The 22,430-nt window shown below is 38.1% G+C and overlaps 1 pseudogene; it reads left to right on the forward strand.

Moving 5' to 3' along the window:
- Positions 1-3,583: 3,583 nt before the first annotated feature.
- Positions 3,584-5,676, forward strand: LOC127694033 (zinc finger protein 420-like; annotated as a pseudogene).
- Positions 5,677-22,430: the final 16,754 nt, after the last annotated feature.

Genomic DNA, 22,430 nt, shown 5'->3' on the forward strand with positions numbered 1-22,430 from the left:
AACCACTTTGAAATTCTTAGTAAAGCACATGTGACATCCTCCATAAAGATGGGACCTTAAGGTTGACTTCATGTGATACCTCCCACAAAGATTTTTACACACACACACACACACACACACACACACACACATTGACAAGCTCACAATAAGGGTCTAGGGAAGGATCCCTGGCCTTGCCCACATAGCACAAACTTCACCATGCTGTTAACCACACCTTCTCCAATATTATGGGCTTATAACAAGTTATGTGTTGAATATTCCATATCAAATATTTTAAACAACAAATTTTGAAATTAGGCTATATAGTCACCCAAATCACCACATTTAGTCATCTCAGTTTCAAATACTTCACATTAAAGGCTGATATGTTTTCTGTTGCCCAAAACCATTTTACACTAAAGGAGACACAGCTTAAAATATATTAAAAATGGAAAGGTTAGAAAATAATGAATGAAAAAAAAAAACAGATTCCCTTCAAGTATCAGGAGAGGCAATGTTTATGTCTTCTCAGGAAAAAAAAAGTCCTAGATGGCACCTGCTTAATGTTAATGCCTGAACGCAAAGATGTTTTGTCTCTTATACCTATGAGGGACACACACTATAAGAAAAAAAAGCATAGTCACCTCATTAGATGGAGAAATGGCCTTTAAAAAATATAACATCTGTTCATGATAAATGTCTAGAAGATATTAGGGACATGTGCAGCATAGCTGCACATTAGAAAATGTAGATCCAGATCCAAAATCATTCTAAACCTCAAACTTGAGAACCTCAAACTGTCTCTCTAAAATTAGGAACCATCAAGGATGCTCCTTGTGCCCATACCCATCTAACATCAAGAACAATGTTGCCCACTCTGTCCATCCCTGTCTTCTACACTGCTGAAGTCTTAACTATTGGTCTAAAACAACTTAAGGGAGTTTAAGGCAATAGACACTTGGAAGGAAAAAAGTGAAATTATCCTTATTTTCAAGTAGTGATTATACAAAACAATTTTAATGAGGTTTCTCATGCCTGGTGCTGGGGTTATTGACAGTCTATGGTTCTTTTGGGGACTATTGCCTACCCAAGTGGCATAATTTCATATATCTCACATATGTACTGTATAGAATTTCACACAAATATAAAATAAATAAAATAATGTAACACAACAAATTGTATATGTAAATTATATATATATATATATATATATATATATATATATAATGAGATAAAAATATTTAATTGAGGGACTATCAGACAATCTCATTTTCATCCTTATATCTTATATCTTATATTTTGCCCTAGCCAAAGAACTAAGTAATTTATGACTGCTAAGAGATGGAAAATTAGCTTCTCTCAGGGCCAATCCCTTTTATTATTTGTTTAATACAGAGTAGCCAGGACTGAACCCATATGCAAATAAACTACAATGACTTACTAAAAGTTTTTACTTATATATTTGTGAGTGTGTGTTTGTGTGCATGTGTGTGTAAAAAACTGATAATAAAAGCAAGGAGGCTATCTTGAGGATAGTACATAGTAGAGTTGCAGTGAGAGTATCTGGCATGAGCTCTATGCAGGAAAGGAAGTGAAAGAGATACAGTTCTCTTTCATTTAAAATTACATATAAATAATATGTGTATTTACACATATAAATGCTGCTTTCTTATATGTTATGTCAAAATTTAGTTCTACATTACATGGTAGTTGAGAAATTTAATTTGTATACAGAGGGACTTCTCTTGCTATTCTAAAAAATTCATGGTATCTGAAAAACTGAACTGTCCTAATATTGCCATTATTTGGAGATTTTAAAACTTGTGCCATTGTATCCACTAACTTCTGTGGCCTTGTAACTCTCATTTGTCTTATGTCTTCTCATCATTTTCCTAGTTGTTTAGTGTGTTCAAGTATATTGCACAATCTAACGTTCTGAAATATATTGCTCAATCTGCAACTATGAATCTTTTCTAGAATAATTATATGTTGTATTTATTCATTTTTTATTGTTTTCCTTGTGTGTTTAGAAAGTTTATGTTTTAATCATGACACAATGCTGTATGAATTGTCTGTTACACTACAGAATTCAGGCCAGCCCTTACATTTATTACAAATTATATGCTACGCCTCCATAGAATATCCTCTTGCATCCATCATGTTCAGCACACTGTTTTCCTGACAGCAGAAGAGCTGAAGGTTGGGTGAAATCCACTTGGCACAGCCCTCATAACCATTTACCTTTTTGCATCATAGTTCTATATTATTTTCATGTAAGTCCCCTAAGTGATATATTGATTGATTTTATTTCATGTTTTCCAGTTCTGTCTTGTTTTCATAACAAAGGAACTGTTCAAAATAGAGAGAAAACAATAATCTGTCCAGAGAGAAGGTCCAGGACAACTTGGAAGTAGCAGGCTTGGAAAGTAACATGCAAGGAAGTTCTGGGAATGTTGAGGTGACAGTGAAGAGCATGAATTCTGGGATGATGGATATTATATGTATGCAACACCCATTCCTGACATTCCTGACAGCGGAGATCAAAAATACTCAAACTTCTCATGACACAGCTCACTTTGGGCTGCTTCCACATTCACAGTGGGAGGCTCTTGTAGGAAAATATTTACACCCGTTTTTGAAGCATATCTTTACTCTTCATGGAAGTGTGAATTCACTGAGAAGTAACATGGGGGGGTGCATGTGAGTCTTTGAGATATGTTTATGTAGTATTGGATTAAGCAGTATTTCAACATTCTTGGAAGAAAGAGGGATTAATATCACAGAAAAACACATATAGTGTTATCAGAATGAGAAGTACTTGACTGAACATTCTTTACAACTTTCTCAACAGGTAAATCTACCTTATGACTGGGACTGCATTGTAGATCAACCTAAGACTGTGTGTGTGAAAGTAACATGTGAAAGACATCATTGGATGGGTATTTCTGAATACCACCACAGATATTGTGAAGACAATAAAGGCCTTACTACAGACTTTGTACTGCATAATAACTACAACAATTAGCTTATGAAGATTGATTACCAAAGAAATGACTACTGGGATAACTATAAACATGATGTAACTCCTAGTAATGAAAAGATAAGTAATTATTTTCTGGAGAATTGTTACAACAGTGATAAATGTAGGGATGGCTCTGGTCAGTGCACACAAGCACATTTGCATCAGCAGGACTATAGCCATGAGAAGCTGTCCATAAGCAATCAGCAGGATAAAACTTTAAATAAGCCCTCAATTTGTAGTCATCATTCTGAAATTAAGGCAAGAGGAGAATTTAACAGACAGAGATACGATAAGTACAGCAAAGTCTTTATAGCACAATCAAGCATTGATAGGGATAAGGTAAATGATAGTCAAAGGAAACAATGCCTATTTATGGGACGTGATAAATCCTTCAATTTCTATTTAAATATGACACAAAATGATTAAAGCTACACTAGAGAGAAAGCTCAGAAATACAAAATATATAGACTGGAGTTTTTCCCTCCTTCAAAACTTGTTGGACATCCAAGATCCCTTTTTCAACAAAAATATAAGAAATCTGGGAAGTGCTCCAGGAGTTCAGCAAGCCTCACTAGACTTCAGATGCTAAAAACTAGAGAAATTCCATGCAGATTTACAGAATGTGGAAAGTACTTTTCTCAGTTCTCAGGCCACAGAGAGAATTATATAATCGATACTGTAGAAAAACCTTATGAATGTAAAATATGTAAAAGGTCTTTTACCACAGGTTCATATCTGCAAGCTCATCAGAGAATCCACACTGGGGAGAAACCATACAGATGTAAAGAATGTGGCAAGTCCTTTACTCACGGCTACTTTCTTCATGTTCATCTGAAGCTTCACACTGGAGAAAAACCTTACAGATGTACAGATTGTGGCAGGTCTTTTGCCAAGGGCTCAACTCTTAAATCCCACCACAGAATCCATACTGGAGAGAAACCCTACAAAGGTAAAGAATGTGGAGAGTCCCTTGCCAGTGATCAAATTTTGACGCTTATAGCAGAATTCATACTGGAGATAAACCTTACAAATGTCCAGACTGTGGCAAGTCCTTTACCAGGAGCTTTTGTCTTCAAAAACATCACAAAACCCATACTGGAGAGAAAGCTTATAAATGTAAAGAATGTGGAAAGGTTTTTACCCACGGTTCGACTTTTTTTGTTTTGTTTTGTTTTGTTTTGTTTTGTTTTGTTTACATTGCAAATGATTTCCCCTTTTCTGGGTCCTCACTCCCCGCAAGTCCCATAAGCCCTTTTCTGTCCCCCTATTCTTCCATCCACCCCTTCCCACTTCCCTGTTCTGGAATTCCCTTATACTCTTGCACTGAGTCTTTCCAGAACCAGGGACCACTCCTCCATTCTTTTGGACATCATTTAATTTGTGGATTATGTCCTTGGTATTCAAAGTTTCTAGGCTAATATCCACTTATCAGTGAGTGCATACTATGATTGATCTTTTGAGTCTGGGTTACCTCACTTAGTATGATGTTCTCCAGCTCCATCCATTTGTCTAAGAATTTCATGAATTCGTTGTTTCTAATGGCTGAATAGTACTCCATTGTGAAAATATACCACAATTTTTTGTATCCATTCCTCCGTTGAAGGGCATCTAGGTTCTTTCCAGCTTCTGGCTACTACAAATAGGGCTGCTATGAACATACTGGAGCATGTGTCCTTATTGCATGCTGAAGAATCCTCTGGATATATGCCCAGTAGTGGTATAACAGGGTCTTCAGGAAGTGACATGCCCAGTTTTCTGAGGAACCGCCAGACTGATTTCCAAAGTGGTTGCACCATCTTGCAATCCCACCAGCAGTGGAGGAGTGTTCCTCTTTCTCCACATCCTCGCCAACATCTGCTGTCTCCTGAGTTTTTGACCTTAGCCATTCTGACTGGTGTGAAGTGAAATCTCAGGTTTGTTTTGATTTGCATTTCCCTAATGATTAATGATGTTGAACATTTCTTAAGGTGTTTCTCAGCTCTCCGAAGTTCTTCATGTGAAAATTCTTTGCTTAGCTTCGTACCCCACTTTTTAATGGGGTTATTTAGTTCTCTGGGTTCTACTTTCTTGAGTTCTTTGTATATATTAGATATTAGTCCTCTGTTGGATTTAGGGTTAGTGAAGATCCTTTCCCAGTCTGTTGGTTGATGTTTTGTCCTTTTGACAGTGTCCTTTGCCTTACAGAAACTTTGTAGTTTTATGAGATCCCATTTGTCAATTCTTGATCTTAGAGCGTAAGCTATTGGTGTTCTTTTTTTTATTTTTTTAAATTTATTGATATATTTATTTACCCACTACAGAATCCATAGGTCGAGAAAACTTACAAATGTAATGAATGTGGCAAGTCTTTTGCTGAAGGCTCAACTCTTAAAACCCACCACAGAATCCATACTGGAGAGAAAGCTTACAAATGTAGAGAATGTGGCTAATCTTACCATGGCATCTGGTCTTAAAATTCATCACAGAATCCACACTGGAGAGAAACCATACAAATGCTCAGATTGTGGCAAATCCTTTACCAGAGCACTCATCTTCAAAGCCACTGCAGAATCCATACAGGAGAGAAACCTTACAAATGCAAAAAATGTGGCAAGTCTTTTGCTGAAGGCTCATCTCTCCAAAAACATCACAGAATCTTTACAGATGTAAAGATGAGAGAATCTTTACAGATGTAAATAAAGTTCAAAATCCATTTTGCATTTTTGTCATCTAGTAATTTGAAGAGAACTAAATGAACACAGAAGTTTGAAAGCATTGGTTTTGGGTTGGAGTGATGGCTCAGCAATTAAGAGCACCTACTGCTTTTCTAAAGGTCATGAATTCAAATCCCAGCAACCACATAATGGCTTACAGCCATCTGTAATGAGAACTGATATCCTCTTCTGGGGTGACTGAAGACAGCTACAGTGTACTTTTGTTTCTTTGTTTTTGGGTTTTTTTTTTTTTTTTTTTTGAGACAGGGTTTCTCTGTGTAGTACTGGCTGTCCCGGAACTCACTCTGAACTCACTCTGTAGACAAGGCTGACCCCTCCTAGCTGTCCTGGAACTCACTCTGTAGATCAGGCTAGCCTCAAACTCAGAAATCACCCTGCCTCTGCCTCCCAAGTGGGGGAATTAAAGGCATATGTCACTCCCCACCTCTCACCTCTACAGTGTACTTACATATAATAAATACGTAAATCTTAAAAAATATTGGTTTCTGAGGTCTAAAACATCTGAAAAGAAATTGTAATTAGGAAGTCATTAATGTATCTTCTGTTCCTACTTTCCACTGGGTACAATTCTGTGTTTAAAAGACAACATTCAATATACTATAATATAATGTAGAGTCTGAGGTTTCTTCTAATGCAGAGACTTTTCTGTATTGAAACCTGAGTTAGTCCTCTGTCTTGAATAAAACACAGCAACTGTAGATTGCGGACATAGAGGAAGCAGAGGGCAGTGAAACAAGTAAGTGGAAATAAAACATTGTTTAATGTGATCAGTCTAAAGCAAGTAGTGAGGATTAATAGATCTCTTCACTAGCTTAGGAAGATCCTTTTACTTAGAAACATATAATTAGGATGTACTATGGAGTAAAAGATTTTGGCCTTATTTCATCAGAAGAGCATTGAATTGACATATTAGAGTACCAGTCAGACAGTTTGTGTTTAGGTTATTAGCTATTATGTGTTAAACTACAAGTTTGTATTTGTCTGTTTCATACCAGTACTAAATAGATTTGTTCTTCAGCACTTTTATGTGTTTAGAATTTTACTATAGTACATTTTGACATATTTTCCTTCTATATTCTCTCAAACAACCTTTCATGAGATGAATGTTTATGTTCTTTATCTCATAAAAACAATTTAAAAATATTTTAAAAATCAAGGGGTGGACCTGCACCTTTTGGAAGGGCAGATTGTCAGCTGGTCTTTTCCTCTGAAGACTTCACAGCCTGAATGCCTCCAAGAAGATCTGCTGCACCCAGGGTAACAGGGCACATCATTAGCATGTCTATCTCTCTGAATACCCCATAGATTGAAGGCCTTACATGAGATCAGTTACAGCCAAGGCCATAGGTCTCCCAGGAGACCTGGAGCAACCTATGGACACAGGAGGCAGGCTCCAGACAGAAATACCCAGGCAAGTAAACAGCAGAGATATCTAGATGGTGAGAGGCAAGTGAAGGACTGTAAGCAATAGAAGCCAATATACTTTTGCATCACCAGAGCCCAGTTCTCCCACCACTCAGGGCTGAAGTCAACCAAATGAAAAGAGCAATAAAAAGAATCAAATCAAAAAGCTGTTTTTTGGAGAAAATCAACAAGACAGATAAAATCCTAGCAAAATTAACTAAAGGACACAGAGACAATATCCAAATTAACAAAATCAGAAACATAAAAAAAAAAAAAAAGCAGAAACTGAGGAAATTAAAAAACTCATCAGGTACTACCTCAAAAGCCTATTCTCAAAAAAACTGCAAAATCTAGATGAAATGGGTAGTTTTCTAGACATATATCAGCTACTAAAGATAAATCAGGATCAGATAAACCATTTAAACAGTCACATAATCCCTGAAGAAATAGAATAAGTCATTAAAACTCTCCCAACCAAAATAAGCCCAGGACTAGATGACTTTAGAGCTGAATACTACCAGATCTTCAAAGAGCCAATAGCAACACTCAAGTTAATCCATGAAATAGAAACAGAAGGAACACTAATGTATTCTATGAAGCCACAATTACTCTGATATCTAAACCACACAAAGACTAAACAAAGAAAGAAAATTTCAGACCAATATTGATACAAAAATACTCAATAAAATTATAGCAAACTGAATTGAAGAACACATCAAAACCATCATTAACCATGATCTAGTAGGCTTTACTCCAGGGAAAAGGCATTAATGTAATCCACTATATAAACAAACTATAAAAACCAAACAAAACAATAAGAAGAAAAAAACCACATGGTCATCTCATTCAATGCTGAAAAGGCATCTGACAAAATTCAACATTCCTTCTTGTTAAAGGTCTTGGAAAGATCAGGAATTCAAGCCCCATTCCTCAACATAGTAAAATCAATATACAGCAAACCAGTAGCCAACAACAAAGTAAATGGAGAGAAACATGAAGCAATCCCACTAAAATGAGAGACTAGGAAAGGCTGCCCACTCTCTCCCCATCTATTCAGCATAGTTCTGGAAGGTCTAGTCAGAGCAATTAGACAACAAAAGGTGGTCAAATCGATACAAATCAGAAAGGAAAAAGTAGGGCTGGACAGTGGTGGTGCACACCTGTAATCCCAGCACTCTGGGAGGCAGAGACAGGCAGATTTCTGAGTTTGAGACCAGCCTGGTCTACAGAGTGAGTTCCAGGACAGCCAGGACTATACAGAGAAACCCTGTCTCGAAAAAAAACAAATCCAAAAAACAAAAACAAAAACAAAAAAGAAAGGAAAAAATAAAAATATCACTATTTACAGATGATATGCTAGTATCATCTTAAGTGATCCAAAACATTCCACCAGAGAACCCTTTCAGCTGATGAACAACTTCAGCCAAGTGGCTTGATATATAATTAACTCAAATAAGTCACATTCCTCTACTCATGGTATAAATGGGCTGAGAAAGAGATTAGGGAAATGACACCCTTCACAATAGTCACTAATAATATGAAATATTTTGGGGTGACTCTAACCAAGCAAATAAAAGGACGTCAAGTCTCTGAACAAAGAAATTGAAGATCTCAGAATATGGGAAGTTCTCTTCCATGCTCATTGACTGTCTTCCTACCAAAGGAAATCTACATATTCAATGCAATTCCCATCAGAATTCTTTCTCTGTTCTTCACAGAAATAGTAAGAGCAATTCCCAATTTTATTTAGAACACCAAAAATCCAGGCTAGCAAAAACTATTCTCAAAATAAGAAAACTTCTTTTGGAGCAATTGTGTTAAAAACTGCATTATATTAGTACGATGACAGGCAGGTAGATCAATGGAACAGAATCGAAGACCCAGAAATAAACACACATACCCTACGGTACCTTGTTCTTTGACAAAGGAGCTAAAACCATACAGAGGTTTTCAACAAATGGCACTGGTTCAACTGGCAGTCAACATTAGGAAGAATGCAAATTGATCCACTCTTATATTCCTGTACAAAGCTCAAGTCCAAGTGGATCAAGGGTCTTCACATAAAACCATATACACTGAATCTAATAGAGAAAGTGGGACAAAGTCTCAAACACATTGGCACAAGGAAAAAGTTCCTAAACAGAGCACCAAAGGCCTATACTCTAAGATCAAGCATCTACAAGTAGTGCTTCAAACCCCTTCAGCTCCTTGAGTACTTTCTCAAGCTCCCCCATTGGAGACACTGTGCTCAGTTCAATCGATGGCTGAAAGTGTCCCCCTCTGTATTTGTCATGTACTAGAAGAGCCTCCCAGGTCAGAGCTATATCCAGCTTCAGTCAGCAAGTACTTATGCACAACCATAATAATGTCTGGGTTTTGTAACTTTATATGGGATGGATCACTTTGTGAGGTAGTCTCTGCATGGTCTTTCCCTCAGACTCTGCAGGACAGGGAAGTAGAAGGGGGTTGATTGTGGAACAGGGGGAGGAGATAAGGCTTATGTGCCATTTGGGGGTGGGGAGTGGGAGGAACGTGGGAAGGGGAAATCATTTGAAATGTAAATAAAGAATATATCTAATAAAAAAGTAAATAAAAAAATTAGAAAAATAAAGAAGTCTTGCATGAATTGTCCCTCCCCTCCTCCCACCCTGAACATTGCTTTCCAAAGAGAAACAAACACACACACAATAGGGACTAAAAAAAAAAAAAATCGACAAATAAGACCTCCAAAATTGCCAAGCTTCTATAAGACAAAAGGACAAAGTTAATAGGACAAAATGGCAACCAATAGACTGGGAAAAGATCTTTACCAATCCTACATCTGATAGAGGGCTGATATACAAAATATTCAAAGAACTCAAGAAGTTAGAGTCTAAAGAACAAATAACCCTATTAAAAATGGTGTACAAAGCTAAACAAAGAATATGAAACTGAGGAAGCCTGAAGGACTGAGAAGCACCTAAAGAAATGTTAAACATCCTTAGTCATCTGGGAAATGCAAATCAAAACAATCCTCAGATTCCACCACACAGTCAGAAAGGCTAAGATCAAAAACTCATGTGCCAGCAGATGCTGGAGAAGATTACAATCCATTGCTGGTGGGATTGCAAGCTGGTACAACCACTCTGGAAATCAGTTTTTTCAGTTCCTCAGAAAATTGGACATAGTACTACCTGAGGACCCAACTATATCATTTCTGGGCATATACCCAGTAGATTCTCCAACATATAAAAAGGACACATGTTCCACTATGTTCAAAGCAGCCTTATTTATAACAGCCAGAAGCTAGAAAGAACACAGATGTCCCTCAGCAGAGGAATGGATACAGAAAATGTGGTGCATTTACACAATGAAGTACTACTTAGCTATTAAAAACAATGAATTCTTGAAATTCTTAGGCAAATGGATGGAACAAAAAAATATCATCCTGAGTGAGGTAACCCAATCACAAAAGCACACACATGGTATGCACTCACTTATAAGTGGGTATAAGCTCAAAAACTCGGAATACCCAAGATATAATTCATAGACCACATGAAGCTCAAAAAGAAGGAAGGCCAAAGTGTGGATACTTTGGTCCTTCTTAGAAGGGGGATTAAAATACCCATGGGAGGAAGTTTCAGGGACAAAGTGCAGAGCAGAGACTGAAAGAAAGGCCATCCAAAGACTGTCCCACCCAGAGATTCAGCCCAGATACAGTCACCAAACTCCAAAACTATTGCGGATGCTATGAAAGGCTTGCTGAACAGAGACTGATAGAGCTCTCTCTGTAGAGGCCCTGACACAAATACAAAAGTGGCTGCTCGGAGCCAACCATTGGACTGAGCATGGGGTCCCCAATGGAGGAGTTAGAGAAAGGACTGAAGGAACTGAAGGGGTTGCCCATTGAAAGAGACAGTGTCAACCAACCAGACTCTACATAGCTTCCAGGGACCAAACCACTCACCAAGGAGTAGACATGGCTCTGGCTGCATATGGACAGGACAGAACTGTCAGACATCAGTGGGACCAGAGATCCTTGACCTTATGAAGGTTCGATAGATGCCACAGTGTAGGGGAATTTTGGGCAGGTAGGTGGGAGTGGGTGGGTGGGTAGGTGGAGAACACCCTCATAGTAGCAGGGGGAAGGGGGATGGGATAGATTTCATGGGGAGGCACGAAACCGGGTAAGGGAATAACACTTGAAATGTAAATAAATTAAAAATTAAAAAAAGAAAACTTCTGGGGTATTACCATCCATGATCTGAAGCTGTATTATTGAGCAATAGTGATAAAAACTACTTGATACTGGTACAGAGACAGACATGTAAATCAATGGAATAGGATTGCAGGCCCAAAATTAAACTGACAAACATATGGTCAGCAGATATTTGACAAAGAAGCTAAAACCATTCAGTACAAAAAAAGCAAAAACGATCCAGTACATCCAGTACAAGACAGCATTTTTAACCAACGGTACTGGCTCAAGTGGCAGTCCTTGTACAAAGCTCAAGTCCAAGTGTATCAAGAACATCTACATAAAACCAGATATACTGAATCTAATAGAAGAGAAAGTGGGAAAGATCATCAATCACATTGACACAGGGCAAAATTTCCTGAATAGAACACCAATGGCCCAGTCTCTAAGAGCAACAATCAAGAAGTGGCATCTCATAAAATTGAAAAGCTTCTGTAATAAGAAAGGCATGACTGTCTGGTTCAGGTAGGCATGGGTGGGTAAGGACTATAGATTCACCTTCTGTAGATCCACCTTCTGGATGGAGAGATGGCTCAGCAGTTAAGAGCACTGACTGCTCTTCTGAAGGTCCTGACCTCAAATCGCAGAAATCACAAAGTACCTCATAACCATCCACAATGAGATATGATGCCCTCTTCTGGGGTGTCTGAAAACAGCTACAATGTACTTACATATAATACATTAATTAATAAAAAAAGAAAAGCTTCTGTAAGGCAAAGCACACTATCATCAGGGAGAAAAGCCAGCAACTTACAGATTAAGATCTTTACCAATCTTATATCTGATAGAGGGCTATATCTAAAATATGTGAAGAACTCAAGAAGTTAGATTCCAGAGAACCAAATAACCCTATTAAAAATGGGGTACAGAGCTAAACAAAGAATTCTCAACTGTGGAATCTCAAATGGCTGAGAAACACCTAAAGAAATGTTCAACTTTCTTAGCCATCAGGGAAATGCAAATCAAAATGACCCTGAGATTCCACCTCACACCAGTCAGAATAGTTAAGATCAAAAACTCAAGTGACAGCAGATGCTGGCAGGGATGTGGAGAAAGAGTAACATTCTTCCATTGTTTGGGGATTGCAAGCTGGTACAACCACTCTGAAAATTACTCTGGAAGTTCCTCAGAAAATTGGACATAGCTATACAACTGCTGGGTATATACCCAGAAGATGCTCCAACATGCAATAAGGACACATGATCTACTATGTTTATAGCCGCCTTATTTATAATAGCCAGAAGCTGAGAAGAACCCAGATATCCCCCAAAAGAGTAATGGATACAGAAAATGCGATACATTTACACAATGGAGTATTACTACTCCACTATTTAAAAAAATGACTTCATGAAATTTGTAGGCAAATGGATTTTCAGGCACTCAAATATCATCCTGAGTGAGGTAACACAGTCACACACACACACACACACACACACACACAAACACACACAAAGAAACACTCATGGCATATATGCACTGATATGTGGATATTAGGAAGAATGCTTAGAATACCCATAATACAACTTATAGACCTTATGAAGCTCAAGAAGAAGGAAGACCTAAGTGTAGATTCTCCTGTCTTACTTAGAAGGGGGAACAAAATAGTCATGGGTGGTAGAGGGATGGAGGAACTTGGGAGGGAGAGAGGAGGGCAAGAGGGAAGAAAAGAGTGGGCAATATCAAGTGTGGGAGGAGACAGCCAAGATGTATAGAGGGTCAGGAAATTCAACAGAGGTATGTAGCAATGGGAGATGGGGAACTGGGGACAGCCGACAGATAGTCCCAGATGCCAGGAAAGCAAGAACCTCCCTGGACCTAATGGGGATGACATTAGCTAAAATACCCAACAAAGGGGAGAGAGAACCTGTAGAGACCATATCCAGAGGTTAGGCACAGCCCCTGGTTGAGGGATCGGGCCACCCACTCTTCTCAAAATATTAACCCTGAATTGGTCCTGTCTAAAGGAAATGAGGGTACAAAGAGTGGAGCAGAGACCGAAGGAAAGGCCTCCCAGAGACTGCTCCACCTGGGGATCCATCCCATATGCAGACAGTAAACCCAGACACTATTGCTGATGTCAAGAAGTACTGGCTGGCACAAGCCTGAAATGGATGTCTCCTGAAAGGCCCTGTCAGATCCTTACCAATATAAATGCAGGTGCTTCCAGAAAACCATCAGACTGGGCAGGGGCACCCCAATGGAGGATTTAGGTGAAGGACTGAAGGGGCTGAAGGGGTTTGCAACCCAATAGGAAGAACAACCAGAACAACTGGTTCGCTCCACAACCCCCTAAACTTCCAGGGACTAAACCACCAACCAAAGAATACACATAGAGGGACGCATGGCTTCAGATGCATATATAGCAGAGTATGCCCTTGTCTGGCATCAAAGGGAGGGGAGGTCCTTGGTCCTGTGAAAGCTTGATGTCCTAGTGTAGGAAAATACTAGGGTGGTTGGGCTTGAGTGGATAAGTGATTGGGTGAGCAACCCCATAGAAGCAGAGGGTGGAGGGATAGGATAGTGAGTTTTTTGAGGGGAAACTGTGAAGGGGGATAATATTTGAAATGTAAATAAATAAAATAAGAAAAAAACAGACGATAAGAGTTCCCTGGTTTCTAGGGATGCTTCACTGATTTTTACTGACTCAGGTTCTTATCTACAACAAATGGAATTACTCATGATTTGCATTGTCTTAAAATATTACCTTCAACCTTGAAACATAAAGTATGTTACTCAATACACAGCTGAGAGTGCAAAATCTAGAATCAGTGTGGATTGCTTCATCAGGTACCTCTATTCATAATATATTACAATTGAGTCCAAAATAATTGCAGACAGAAAAATACAGTTTATTTTGGCCTATGTGGTCACATCTAAACTTCCAGGACCATTGTCTGAGGGAAATAAAAAGGAAGATGTTCTTTTTCCTTTCTGTCTCTTTTTCTAGAAAGTAACAACCTAAAGAAAGCACAAGAATCTCCTGAATGCTTTCATCAAATTTTCAGCATTGAAATACTAATATAATATATAATACAATGAGTAAGTTCAGTTGATAGTTAACACATGCTCTTCATATGTAAGAACTAATATAAAGCCTCTTTCATGCTTCAAATTTTAGTTTACTGTCATATAATATTGGCTCATAGATGTTACAGATGTTTGCTAGTTGGGCAAGTTAAAATATATATTCTACCCACTTACACTTTGCTCGTTTTAGCTGTTCTTATATGAGGAGAAATAGTGATATGTTCATCTTTTTATTAAGAGCTTTTACTATTTTAGCTTCATTTAAAATATTAAAAACTGACAATCTTCTGCACATACTACCAAGGCTTTTGAGGAATGTTCCAACAATATGCTATGACTCTCACCACAGGCATTGCATATAACTCTCAGGATAAATCTTTATGGAAAGAGGTCATGGAGACCTCAAATATTATTTAAAATAAAAGGTGGTAGAAGAATAATACTCCTACTCATCATAATTTTATCTCCTATTTTTTATGTTTTATTCTTTTCAGTGTTGGTTCAGGACTCTCTACTGCTACTGAACATTTCTCACTGTGCCCCTACAGTAATAGTCCTTTGTAGAGATGTTATGTAAGGTGATTGGTACTTCTCAGGTCCAATCATTTGCTGGAGCTGATTTTATGTTTGTATATTTCCTCAGTGGAATGAAAACACAGTGTGGATATCTGATAGACTGTCTTGACATAAAAAAAAATTGATGTGGAAGATCCAAAGTATCTATAGATACTACACCTGAAGCAAAGAAAGTGAATGGGGTGGTGGAGTTATCAAGTCATGAATGTCAGTCTCTCTAGCAAAGATGACCCAGAAAAAGAAACTAGTGACTAAAGAAAATCATTGATGAAATCTCAGGGAAAGAATGTGACTGCTGAATTGCTGTTCCTTGTTATATTGCCTCTCTTAAATGCGTCTGTTACTGCTGGTTATATTGTTCCTTAGGCAAAAATGGTCACATGACATTTTAATAATTAAAATGCAGGACATGCATCATAACATATTAATTATATGACACTGAAATTTAGATAAATTTTCTCAATCTTTGTGGCACAAACCGAGTGGAGATATTTGGTCATTATTTTTGTCTTTAATATGACTACTAAAATGTGGTCTATAGGGATGTCTAGTGGAATTTTTAGTTGGTTATGCTGAAAAGCATTATTGCCTTGAGATTTCATTGCTACTCCCTGTGTACTTTGAAGTTCAACTTTTATTTTTTTGAAAATGAAAACAAAAGGAGAGAAACTTTGAGCAATTATGGAGCTGGCTTGGCCTAACTGGCACAAGAAGCACTTGCCATAAAATTTTCAGTTTAGAGTCTGTAACTGCTGGGGTACTAAGTCCCTTTCAATTCCTGAGACCAGAAGCACTGCCTCAGACAGTGGAACATTCATGCCACTGGTATATCTTTACATTCTCTAAAGTCAGAAAAGCATATAGAAACTTGGCAAAACAATTAGTCTTTGATATTAATCTTGCATACCCTTTACAGCTTGCAAGTGTCATTGACTCCTGGCAACTACAACTGTATTCTTCTTGAAAAATCTATTATTTTCAGTTTCTTATAAGAATGTATAAACTCTGATTGCATGCATTTCTATGGTTCTGCTGACCTATGTCTAATAGATGAAATTTCCCATGATCATAATCAGGTAACCCTGGCTAGGAAAGTGCTGATTCCTACTGCAAGCCAAGACACTTTTGATGCTACTAAGGTATGCTGATACCTAGAGATTCTATGTTAAAATTCTAGGCCCTCCTCATTCGCTGCACTTGTTCAAATTATTCCTAACTATGCCATGTACCATGGTAGGCAGGGCAAAGCAATTTTTTTCTTTTTTTTCTTTTTTTTCTTATTCGATATAATTTTTTATTTACATTTCAAATGATTTCCCCTTTTCTAGCCCTCCACTCCCCGAAAGTCCCGTAAGCCCCCTTCTCTCCTCCTGTCCTCCCACCCACCCCTTCCTACTTCCCCTTTCTGGGTTTGCCGAATACTGCTTCACTGAGTCTTTCCAGAACAGGGGGCCACTCTTCCTTTCTTCTTGTATCTCATTTGATGTATGGATTATGTTTTGGGTATTCCAGTTTTCTAGGTTAAAATCCACTTATTAGTGAGTGCATACCATGATTCACCTTTTGAGTCTGAGTTACCTCACTTAGTATGATGTTCTCTAGCTCCATCCATATGCCTAAGAATTTCATGAATTCATTGTTTCTAATGGCTGAATAGTACTCCATTGTGTAGATGTACCACATTTTTTGAATCCACTCTTCTGTTGAGGGATACCTGGGTTCTTTCGAAGTTCTGGCAATTATAAATAGGGCTGCTATGAACATAGTGGAGCATGTATCCTTATTACATGGTGGGGAATCCTCTGGGTATATGCCCAGGAGTGGTATAGCAGGATCTTCGGGAAGTGAGGTGCCCAGTTTTCGGAGGAACCGCCAGACTGATTTCCAGAGCGGTTGTACCAATTTGCAACCCAACCAGCAGTGGAGGAGTGTTCCTCTTTCTCCACACCCTCTCCAACACCTGCTGTCTCCTGGATTTTTAATCTTAGCCATTCTGACTGGTGTAAGATGAAATCTCAGGGTTGTTTTGACTTGCATTTCCCTAATGACTAATGAAGTTGAGCATTTTTAAGATGCTTCTCCACCATCTGAAGTTCTTCAGGTGAGAATTCTTTGTTTAACTCTGTACCCCATTTTTTAATAGTGTTGTTTGGTTTTCTGGAGTCTAACTTCTTGAGTTCTTTATATATATTGCATATTAGCCCTCTATCTGATGTAGGATTGGTGAAGATCTTTTCCCAATTTGTTGGTTGCCGATTTGTCCTCTTGATGGTGTTCTTTGCCTTACAGAAACTTTGTATTTTTATGAAGTCCCATTTGTCAATTCTTGATCTTAGAGCATTCGCTATTCATGTTCTGTTCAGAAACTTTCTCCCTGTACCGATGTCCTCAAGGGTCTTCCCCAGTTTCTTTTCTATTAGCTTCAGAGTGTCTGGCTTTATGTGGAGGTCCTTGATCCATTTTGGATTTGAGCTTAGTACAAGGAGACAAGGATGGATCAATTCGCATTCTTCTGCATGCTGACCTCCAGTTGAAGCAGCACCATTTGTTGAAACGGCTATCTTTTTTCCATTGAATGTTTTCAGCCTCTTTTTCGAGGATCAAGTGGCCATAGGTGTGTGGGTTATTTCTGGTTTTCAATCCTGTTCCATTGATCCTCCTGCCTGTCACTGTACCAATACCATGCAGTTTTTAACACTATTGTTCTACTATTGTAGTATTGCTTGAGGTCAGGGATACTGATTCCCCCAGAATTTCTCTTGTTGCTGAGAATAGTTTTAGCTATCCTGGGTTTTTTGTTATTCCAGATGAATTTGATAATTGCTCTTTCTAACTCTGTGAAGAATTGAGTTGGGATTTTGATGGGTATTGCATTGAATCTGTATATTGCTTTTGGCAAAATGGCCATTTTAACTCTATTGATTCTACCGATCCATGAGCATGGGAGGTTTTCCCATTTTTTGAGGTCTTCTTCCATTTCCTTCTTCAGAGTCTTGAAGTTCTTGTCATACAGATCTTTCACATGTTTGGTAAGAGTCACACCAAGATACTTTATACTGTTTGTGGCTATTGTGAAGGGGGTCATTTCCCTAATCTCTTTCTCAGCCTGCTTATCCTTTGAGTATAAGAAGGCCACTGATTTGTGTGAGTTGATTTTATAACCTGCCACTTTGCTGAAGTTGTTTATCAGCTGTAGGAGATCTCTAGTGGAGTTTTTTGGGTCACTTAGGTAAACTATCTTGTTGTCTGCAAATAATGATAGTTTGACTTCTTCCTTTCCAAATTGTATCCCTTTGACCTCCTTATGTTGTCTAATTGCTCGAGCTAGTACCTCAAGTACAATATTGAAAAGATAAGGAGAAAGGGGGCAGCCTTGTCTAGTCCCTGATTTCAGCGGGATTGCTTCAAGTTTCTGTCCATTTAGTTTGATGCTGGCTACCGGTTTGCTGTATATTGCTTTTACTATGTTTAGGTATGGGCCTTGAATTCCTGTTCTCTCCAAGACTTTAAGCATGAAAGGATGCTGAATTTTGTCAAATGCTTTTTCAGCATCCAATGAAATGACCATGTGGTTTTGTTCTTTGAGTTTGTTTATGTAGTGGATTGTATTGATGGATTTCCGTATATTGAACCAACCCTGCATTCCCGGGATGAAGCCTACTTGATCATGGTGGATGATCATTTTGATTTGTTCTTGGATTTGGTTGGCAAGAATTTTATTGAGTATTTTTTGCATCGATGTTCATAAGGGAAATTGGTCTGAAGTTCTCTTTCTTTGTTGGATCTTTGTGTGGTTTTGATATCAGCGTAATTGTGGCTTCTTAGAAGGAATTGGGTAGTGTTCCTTCTGTTTCTGTTTTGTGGAATAGTTTGAAGAGTATTGGTGTTAACTCTTCTTTGAAGGTCTGATAGAATTCTGCACTGAAACCATCTGGTCCTGTGCTTTTTTTGGTGGGAAGACTTTCTATGACTCCTTCCATTTCTTTAGGCATTATGGGACTATTTAGATGGTCTATTTGGTCCTGATTTAATTTTGGTATTTGGTATCTGTCAAGGAAATTGTCCATTTCCTCCAGATTCTCCAGTTGTGTTGAGTACAGGCTCTTGTAGTAGGATCTGATGATTTTTGGATTTCCTCAGTTTCCGTTGTTATATCTCCCTTTTCATTTCTAAGTTTGTTAATTTGGATACTTTCTCTGTGCCCTTTGGTCATTCTGGCTAAGGGTTTATCTATCTTGTTGATTTTCTCAAAGAACCAGCTCCTGGTTTTGTTGATTCTTTGTATGGTTCTCTTTGTTTCTATTTGATTGATTTCGCCCCTGAGTTTGATGATTTCCTGCCTTCTACTCCTCCTGGGTGAAATAGCTTCTTTTTGTTCCAGGGCTTTCAGGTGTGTCATTAAGCTGGTAATGTATGCTCTCTCCATTTTCTTTTTGCAGGCACTCAAGGCTATGAGTTTTCCTCTTAGCACTGATTTCATTGTGTCCCATAGATTTGGGTATGTTGTGTTTTCATTTTCATTGTGTTCTAAAAAGTCTTTAATTTCTTTCTTTATTTCTTCCTTGACCACGGTATCATTGAGTAGAATATTATTCAGTTTCCACGTGTATGTGGGTTTTCTGTTGTTTTTGTTGCTATTGAAGACCACTTTTACTCCATAGTGATCAGATAGGAGGCATGGGATTAGTTCGATCTTCTTATATTTGTTGAGGTCTGTCTTGTGACCAATTATATGGTCGATTTTGGAGAAGGTACCATGAGGTGCTGAGAAAAAGGTATATTCTTTTGTTTTAGGATAGAATGTTCTATATATATCTGTTAAATCTAATTGGTCCAAAGCTTCAATTAGTTTCATTGTGTCCCTGTTTAGTTTCTGTTTTCCTGATCGGTCCATTGAGGAAAGTGCAGTGTTGAAGTCACCCACAATTATTGTGTTGGGTGCAATGTGTGCTTTGAGTTTTAATAAAGTTTCTTTTATGAAAGAGGGTGCCCTTGCATTTGGAGCATAGATGTTCAGGATTGAGAGTTCTTCTTGTTGTATTTTTCCTTTGACCAGCAAGAAGTGTCCCTCAGAGTCTCTTTTGATGACTTTGGGTTTAAAGTCAATTTTATCAAATATTAAAATGGCTACTCCAGCTTGTTTCCTGAGACCATTCGCTTGTAAAATTGTCTTCCAGCCTTTTACTCTAAGGTAGTGTTTGTCTTTGACCCTGAAGTGTGTTTCCTGTAAGCAGCAAAATGTAGCGTCCTGTTTACGTATCCAGTCAGTTAGTCTGTGTCTTTTTATTGGGGCATTAAGTCCATTGATGTTAAGAGATATTAAGGAATAGGGATTGTTACTTCCTGTCATTTTTGACGTTATTTTTTAAATTTGATTGCTTAACTTCTTTTGGGTTTGATGAAAGGTTACTATCTTGCTTTTCCCAGGGTGAAGTTTCCCTCCTTGTATTGGTGTTTTCCTCCTATTATCCTTTGTAGGGCTGGGTTTGTGGATAGATATTGGGTAAATTTGGTTTTTTCATGGAATATCTTAGTTTCTCCATCTACGGTGATTGAGAGTTTTGCTGGATATAGTAGTTTTGGCTGGCATTTGTGTTCTCTTAGAGTCTGCATGAGATCTGCCCAGGACCTTCTAGCCTTCATAGTCTCAGGTGAAAAGTCTGCTGTGATTCTGATAGGTCTTCCTTTATATATTACTTGGCCTTTTTCTCTCACTGCCTTTAATATTCTTTCTTTGTTTAGAACATTTGGTGTTTTTATTATTATGTGACAGGAAGTATTTCTGTTCTGGTCCAGTCTGTTTGGAGTTCTGTAGGCTTCTTGTATATTCATGGGCATCTCTCTCTTTAGGTTAGGAAAGTTTTCTTCCATAATTTTATTGAAGATATTTGCTGGCCCTTTAAGTTGTAAATCTTCACTCTCATCTATGCCTATAATCCTTAGGTTTGGTCTTCTCATTGTGTCCTGGATTTCCTGGATATTTTGGGTTACAAGCTTTTTACATTTTGCATTTTCTTTAACTGTTGAGTCCATGGTTTCTATGGAATCTTTAGCATCTGAGATCCTTTCTCCTATTCCTTGTATTCTGTTGTTGATATTTGCATTTCTGTCCTCTGATTTCTTCCCAAGGCTTTCTATCTCCTAAGTTGTCTCCCTTTGAGTTTTCTTAGTTATTTCTACTTCTGATTTTAGATCCTGGATGGTTTTTTTTTAGCTCTTTCACTTGCTTGTTTGTGCTTTCCTGTAATTCTGCCTCTGGGTGCACACCGGGTCTCCCGCACTTCCTGGAGACTGAATGCTATGGCCCTGGCCATTCAGATCCCAAAGCAGGCACCCGGAGGCTCCCGCTGGGGCCTGATGGATTCACCAGAGCACACCGACTTCTCCCAGCTGGCTGCACCTCTTCAATTTTTAAAGATATAATAGAGAGATGAGAAGAACAACCAGAACATGAAAACTAAACTGTAGGTACCTGAATCTGCATTTAAATTTCCATCTCCTGAAAACTCCCTACAGAAACTCTCTGTGAGACCTTCCCTTTTCACAGATACCCATTTTCCCACTTTAGAATGTCTGTCTTTGTAATTGAAAATTAACAGTCACTTCTGCTGAGGGTAGACTGGTCTTCTGCTTTCTTTCTTTTTACACTACATCAGAAATATAACAGGATCAATTCAACTAAAAATCCACCACTCCACCTCTGAAAAAGTCCATCTTTTCAATCATATTAGAAAAATAAGAATGCTTCAAACACCAAAAATAACGAACTGACTTGTCCAAACTACATCACCTTATGCTGGTTTATATTGACACATTAGGGTATTTCTAGAATAAGAGACATTAATGTGGTGATTCCACTGCAAGTTTATAGCAGGCAGAGGAAAAAACAATCAGGGTGAGGTATGAATAAAACTCAGTGCCACCTGGTTTGTAACAGGGCTGAAAGAAGACTTCTAGAGTCTGGCCCAGATCACCTTTTAGCCATATTAAGGACAGTAAAATTTTATAAAAAATTTGAATTCATCCCCAAGTGCACAATGATTTAAGACATGCTTAGATTGAGATTCTTTATATGGAACATCTAGCTACTTTCACAAGAATGGGTATAGTTTACTCAGAGACAATGCTCAAGGTTTAGAGTCTAAAAATCACTGAGACATAATGACCAGAGGTGTCAGAATTTTTCTGGCAGTAATACAAAATAGAAGTCACTTAGGCTATTGTTAAGCACAAATAACATCATTCATAAGAATTGGTTTATGGTCTAAAAGCAATGCTCAAGATTTGGGAACATAGCTCTGGGGCAAGTAAAAAACATGAATTCTGGTAGATATGGGGGCAGAACCTATCTTGTCAAGAGACAAAGGATCATCAGATTGTAAAACTATTTAATTCTTGGCATTTCAGGAAGAGTAGCTATGTACCTCATTTCATTGAATACGTAAGCTGTGTGTTTAACTTTCCAAATGCT

Source organism: Apodemus sylvaticus, chromosome 1, assembly GCF_947179515.1.
Source record: "Apodemus sylvaticus chromosome 1, mApoSyl1.1, whole genome shotgun sequence".
Classification (NCBI taxonomy): domain Eukaryota; kingdom Metazoa; phylum Chordata; class Mammalia; order Rodentia; family Muridae; genus Apodemus; species Apodemus sylvaticus.